Source organism: Microtus pennsylvanicus, chromosome 3 (genome assembly GCF_037038515.1).
Source record: "Microtus pennsylvanicus isolate mMicPen1 chromosome 3, mMicPen1.hap1, whole genome shotgun sequence".
NCBI lineage: Eukaryota > Metazoa > Chordata > Mammalia > Rodentia > Cricetidae > Microtus > Microtus pennsylvanicus.
Genome location: NC_134581.1, coordinates 100279179 through 100285710, shown reverse-complemented (window position 1 = coordinate 100285710; position 6532 = coordinate 100279179). Strand labels below are relative to the sequence as shown.

General features: G+C 34.3%; 1 non-coding gene across 1 annotated transcript; it reads right to left on the bottom strand.

Annotated features, from left to right (window-relative positions):
* Positions 1-6189: 6189 nt before the first annotated feature.
* LOC142847501 (U6 spliceosomal RNA) lies at positions 6190-6296 on the bottom strand. Its single transcript, XR_012910247.1, has one exon. It is a non-coding gene; the product is annotated as a U6 spliceosomal RNA (small nuclear RNA).
* Positions 6297-6532: the final 236 nt, after the last annotated feature.

The following is a 6532-nucleotide window of genomic DNA, read 5'->3' as shown; positions in this document are numbered from 1 at the left end:
TGGTCCTACTAAGGCATGGCCATAACCTGGACACTAGAAGTGGACTGTAGCATGTTCCTCAGTTCTCATCAGGAGATAGTATGAATTGGTTGTTCCTTTCTTAGATTTGCCTTAAACCTTTGCTCTTTTAATTTATCTTTTGTATGTTTGCAAAATAATGTAATAGCAACTAAAAGATAAACTTTAAATAAACTTTTAAAAATTGCTTAAAGTTAATAATTATAAATTGTTTCTTAAGAATACTTCTCTAAGTGATCTTTGGAGGGTACCTCTTGCCACATCCTCCCATTGTAAAAACATTTTAAATCATTTAAGGTTCAAAACTGGCAAAGCAACTTTCTTCAAATAAAACTTTTCAGAATGTACTTATTGGCATCAATCTAACAGTTTAGTACACTTAAAAACTACTATTCATGGATTAGTAATACAGTTGGTAGTGTGTTTAAACTCCCTCCAGTCTCAAGTCATACTGACATGCTTTTTCCTGACTGATAAATGCATCTTGAGACATGTCTTATTGTGCTATAGCTACAGTCTCATCCCATTCCTATTTGTGCCAATTTTTTTCAGTAGGAATCTCTGCTGTGTAACAGCTTTCACAGGGTTAAAACATTCCGGGACATTCATTATGACACTGGGTGTTCCAAAGAGAGTGGAAAATTCCATCATCCAGAGACCAAAAAATTCTAAAGTAAAGTTCTTTAGTATTCAGAAAGCAACCATTGTGGAAGTGTTCTGGATCCTCACAACTGACCAGATGTACAGACCCCTTCTTTTCCAAGTAAAGATTCCTGAGGAGATTCAGCAAAGACTAACTTTGTAGAAGAGATTCAGACAATTCAAACTGCATAGGAGATGCCGAGATCATTCCAGTTACCTAAAAGAAACACTATGAACTGTGGAACTCCCTGCAAGTTTGCAAAAGTTTGAGGGTACCAGATTATGTGAGTAGTCTTCACTGCTGATATGGGTTTTTCATGATGCATCCCTATTTGAGTCAATCTTGCTCTTGTAAGTAACTCCTTACTCATAATCTTGTAACTTATTTTAGTAATTCTGTAGGTTTGCCAAGTTGGAAATCAGCAGTATTGTACTTTTGTCTGAGACCTATTCCGTATCAGCATCAATTAGATATTAGTTCATATCTTCTTAAGAATTGTGTCCCAGAACTATTTCCATATTATCTCTAGACAACCCTTCCCCTCCTGTAATTATATGATTATGAAGCTATAACCTGACTAGCTGTTTTGCAGCTTCATTGAGGGCTTCAGTCAACACCAGCCATTCATTTACGACAAATCCATCTATCATGCTAATAGTTGTCTATGTTCTTCCTTAGAGACTTTTCTGAGATACTTTTTCCTGATTCAGGCATATAGTCATTGATTTAGGCTTTGCCTAAACTAGAGGTGAAGCATATTTGTCAAATAAATTATGGCCTGCATGAGAATAAAATAATACCATATCACCTCTTCAGTTATAACTATTTAGTAGATTGTTGATTTATGTATAAGAACCAAAATTTACCCAACTCCCAAAATAATCTGGTTAGAAATGTTTCAGAATATGGTTCTACCCAATGATATTTGGGCACACACACACACACACACACACACACACAACTCGTGTATACTACATATCTGGCTAACCAACAAAAAATACAAAATGCGTGGACAAACTTGTAAAGTGTGTTTATTACAAAATGTTTTTATCTAGATTGTATAAATAAGGCAAACCAAACAAATCAGTGTTAAAATAGAAAATCTATTTGAAATGTTGTGAATTTTTCAGAGGATATCAGAGTCAGTGAAGCATTTACTGTGCAAGAATGAGGACCAAAGTTCAGCCTCTGGTACACTGTTACAAACCAGATGCAGCATTGTGTGTGTACACAGGGGAAGTTCTGGGGAGATACAGAAAAGAGGATCCTAGAGTCTCACTATCAGTCAGTTTAGTTGTATTAACTAAATTCACTGAGAACAATGTCTAAAACTCAATGTGAATAAGAAAGACATCCAATGTCAACATCTGTCTTCTATATACACAAGCAGAGGCAACTGTGGTTACATGAACTGCCATGTGGAGATACATGAAAAAAAATGGCTAAATCTTTGTTTAAATATTTTTCCATGGAAGATAGCATATAAATAAGAGGGTATGCCAGAAAATGAAAAAACATGTTCGATATAAGTAATTATGGAACTCTGTACCACAGCAAAAAGAAAAGCACATTTAAATATTCCTGCAATAGTTTAAGATACACAGGAAACTAGCCAAGTTTATCACTTGAAGCCTTAAGCAAAGAAAATTATTAGACACTGGCATGAAAATATTACCTCGTCCTAAATAAAAAAAATAAAGAAACTGCATCACCTCACCAAAATTGCAAATGGTAACAAAGACAGAAGGCATTTGCTATTTCATACAGAGATGATTAGTTTTGCAATGTTTACAAGAGTGTAGTACCATGTAGTTTTCTCATTAATCAAAAACTAAACTCCCATAAAGTGCATCAATCTCCATGTTAATTAATTTTATCAAAATTAAGAAAATAAAGTGTCCCTGGTTTCCTTTAAGATGACCCATATATACTCCTAATGTTTTTTACTCTTACCCAAAGTATCTGGGTAAAGAATGTAAGCACAAGACATACTCAAAATATTGAATAAATTTAAATGCCCGTGAATACAAGAAATATTAAAGTAATATAAGCATATGTAATCTATATAGTACTGTTGCAGAATATATGTTTATATTGTAAAGATGTGTTTCTACTTAAGGTGCCTTCCTACTGGTTTCATAAAAATCTGTATCATCAGTAGTTAAGCAGCAGAGGTAGGGAAGACTTCTGGGCAGGGAGAGAAAACTTGCAATGAAACTAGAGAAGTCAGTCAGATGTAGAATGAATTGAACACACAGAATAAGATAAATGTTAAAGCTATGTGGTATAATGTAGATTTATAGAAATATGGGTTAATTTAAGTTATATTAACTATCTAAGAATGAGCCTAATCTAAAGGCCAAGCTTTCATAATTAATAAAATTGTCCATATCACTATTTTGGAGCTGGCTGGCAAAATAGATAAAGACTTATTACATTACTCTGTCATGAAAATCATGTAGTCTTGCCATTGTTGGGATTTCAATGGTGACATTAATAAACCTTGAGAAAATTATTAAGTGACTACATCAAGAATAGAATGTCAATAACAGTATAGTCTATGCATTTGGTGAATCTAACAAAATTGATCACACAGAAATAAAGAACAGGCTACTATTACTACAGACATGAATAAGTACAATAGAAGTATAAGTAGTCTATTCAGTTATGGTATTATTTTTGAGATCAGTAGTTAGTTAAGATGCTTGAGGGTACATCAATGTTTATGTAATGATCAGAAATGTACTGTAAAAGAAAAATGTCTCAATGTTCTATAAAATTCATTAAATACTTAAAGAATTGTTACACAAATTACCCTGGGTAGTCCATACTCAACGCACTGAAAATTAAAGCTGAATATTTTAATAAAATGTATGGAGAAACTACTTTAAGGAATAATGCATGAGTGAAAAACATTGTTCCTGGGAGCTATAGTTTCTTTTTCTGTGATTGTTATTACATTTCTCTTTTCCCTATCCTCTATACAAATTCTCCCATTTATCTTTCCTTGCTCTCTGTGAGAATTATTGACTCATTTGCATTAATTATTATTATATTATATTATTATATACCTGTATGTATATATTCAGTACTCATCATTTGATATTGAATAACCAGTTGGTGTGTTCATTCCTAGAGAAGACTGTTTGTCCCACTCTCAGAATTCCTCAGTTGTGTTTAGTATTTTGTGTAAGGTTGAGGCTTCCAGGTCTCTTTCTCATCTAATTTGGCATTTTCGTTGGTGTCGTCCTTGTTTAACTCTCACTTAAATAGTCCTGTTTTCTAAGACTTTATGCGAGTAACTTCAGATATTACTAGAAGACACTACCTCACAGTAAACTCTGTGATCCTCTGACTAGAACATCTCCCCTCCTTTTCCACAAAGTTGCCTGAGCATTAAGTGTGAGGTATTTTGTAGGTGTATGTGTTTGACCTGGCTCCACAACTCTGCATTTTGAATGGTTTGGTTTTTGTAGTAGTCTCTGTCCGTTGCACAGAGAAACTTCTTTGATCAGGGGTGCATATCACATTTATTTTGTGAATATAAGTACAAATGTTTAGATTGTTACTAAATATTGTACTGTCTTAGTGAAGTACTGGTTAAGATACTTCTCCAATATTCATGACGTCACTAATACTAAGGAGTTACCTAAATTTCCATACCAGGCATGGTTTTCGTCTTCTTCAGTAACTCTTCATTCCAATAAGGGAGGTTGGTTGGTTACTGCCAAGCTACACATGGCACTACTATATGCTTAGTGTTGTTCTGGCTGCTGGTCATTAATGTAGTTCATAGACATCATAATTAAATAATACTGTTTTAGTGGCATTTCATTTGAATTTTAATAAATAAAGCTTGCCAGAAGATCAGAAAAGTAAAACAGCCAGCCTCACATACAAGGCAGCAATAATACACACCTTTAATCCTAGTACCCATACTACCTTTCCATAGAAACCAGTAGATAGTGGTGAACACCTTTAATCCCAGAACTAGAGAGAATTATAAAATGGGAGAAGACTCTCAGACACAGTCTCATTCCAGATTCCAGGATCACCATTATAGAATGAGGTAGAATTAAGTGCCAGTGACTGGATCCTTTGCTTTTCTTACCTTCGGGTTGAACCCAAGTTTCTATCTCTGAGCTTTTATTATTTGTGCCTCATACTTTTATTTGTCTCCTTCCTTTGAAAACTTGCATGTTGCCATTATGTACCATAGAAACTTTTCTTCTGACAAGTGACATGCAGGTCAGTTCTATATTGAAGACCTCTTGACCTATTTCTGAAATTCTTGGGGTCCTCACCTCCAACCTTCTACCTTTCTACTTTTGAGATCAACCAAGGGCACTAGCAATAGTCTACATGTTGGAGACTGTCTTGGATAGTCATGATTAACAACTGAAAACAGAAATTCTCACGACTTGTGTTTAGGTTTTTGTTGGATTGTTTTTGTCTCTTAGAGAGAACATCGTCAACCCAGAGAAGAAAAGTTCCCTAATATATATATTGTCAACCACATTGTAAGAGGCTGTTAGTGTGAACAACCAACCCTCCACTTGTTCACTTCTTGGCCACCCAGACACCCGAAATAAGCACAATGAAACTGTATTCATTAAATCATTGTTTGGCCAATTACTTACGTGCATTTCTAGTTCTTACATCTAGAATGAATCTATCTCCATTATTCTATATTTTACTACAAGGCTCATGGCCTACTGGCAAGCTTTCAGCATCTGTCTCTGGCAGCATCTCCATCGCTTCTCTCTGACACTACCTCCTTTTTCCCAGCATTCAACCTACCTTTCCCCACCTAACTATTCTGTATCTTGCTATAGGCCTAGCCAGTTTCTTTATTCATTAACCAGTAAAAGCAACACATAGACAGAAGGACATCCCATACCATTTCCTTTTCTGACAAGAAGAAAAGTTTACTAATATATTTATGAGCATTACAAGCTTTTTTTCATGTATTTAGATATAAGTGACTGAATCTATTAGAAAACCCATCCACAGTGAATGAGGTTTCCCTTTGCTCATCATATACTTCAGTATTTGTTTTCAGTTTTGTTGATATTTGATCTTTACCATTCTCACTTGGATAAGATGAAATTTCAATGTTGCTTTGATTTATATTTTCCTAACTGCTAGAGATGATAAAATTTTCTGACAATATTTTTTCTTCTGATGAATTATTCTTCAGGTCTGAGGTAATTTGTTTTCTATGTTTTTTGATTACTTTAAATATCCTGGATATTAATACTTTCTCAAATATCCTGGATATTAATACTTTCTCAAATATATAGCTGGCAATGATTCTTTCATATATTTGGGGTTTTTTCTTCTCCCAATTTGTTGTTTGTTTATCTGTGCAGATTTTAAATTTTAAATTTTGGGAAATCCCACTTGTCAGTCTTAATTTTGGGTACAATGAAATCTTATTAAGAAAACTCTTTCCCAAATCTATATCATGTAGGGTTCTGCCTATGATTTCTTTTTTGACATCATTATAGTTTACTATTATGCTACTTCCATTCCTTTTATTTTTCATGACTTTGCATGTCATCCTTGCATAGGGGCCAGTCTAATCTTCTTTGTATCATTCCAATTTTAGTATATGTGCTGCTGAAGCAAGCACAATTTTTAATAATGTCTTTATTCATTTATTTTACATTCTAGCTGACAATATTTACTTCCTTCTCTCCTTCAAATCATTCTCCTCCATCTCTCCTCTGCTCCCTCCTCCCAATACACTCCTCCTAATTTTCTGTTCAGGAAAGTATACAGAAATCCCATGAGTATTAGCAAAACATGGCATATCAAGTTGCAGTAAGACTAAGCACTACTCATTGTATTATAAATGGGCAAGGCAAA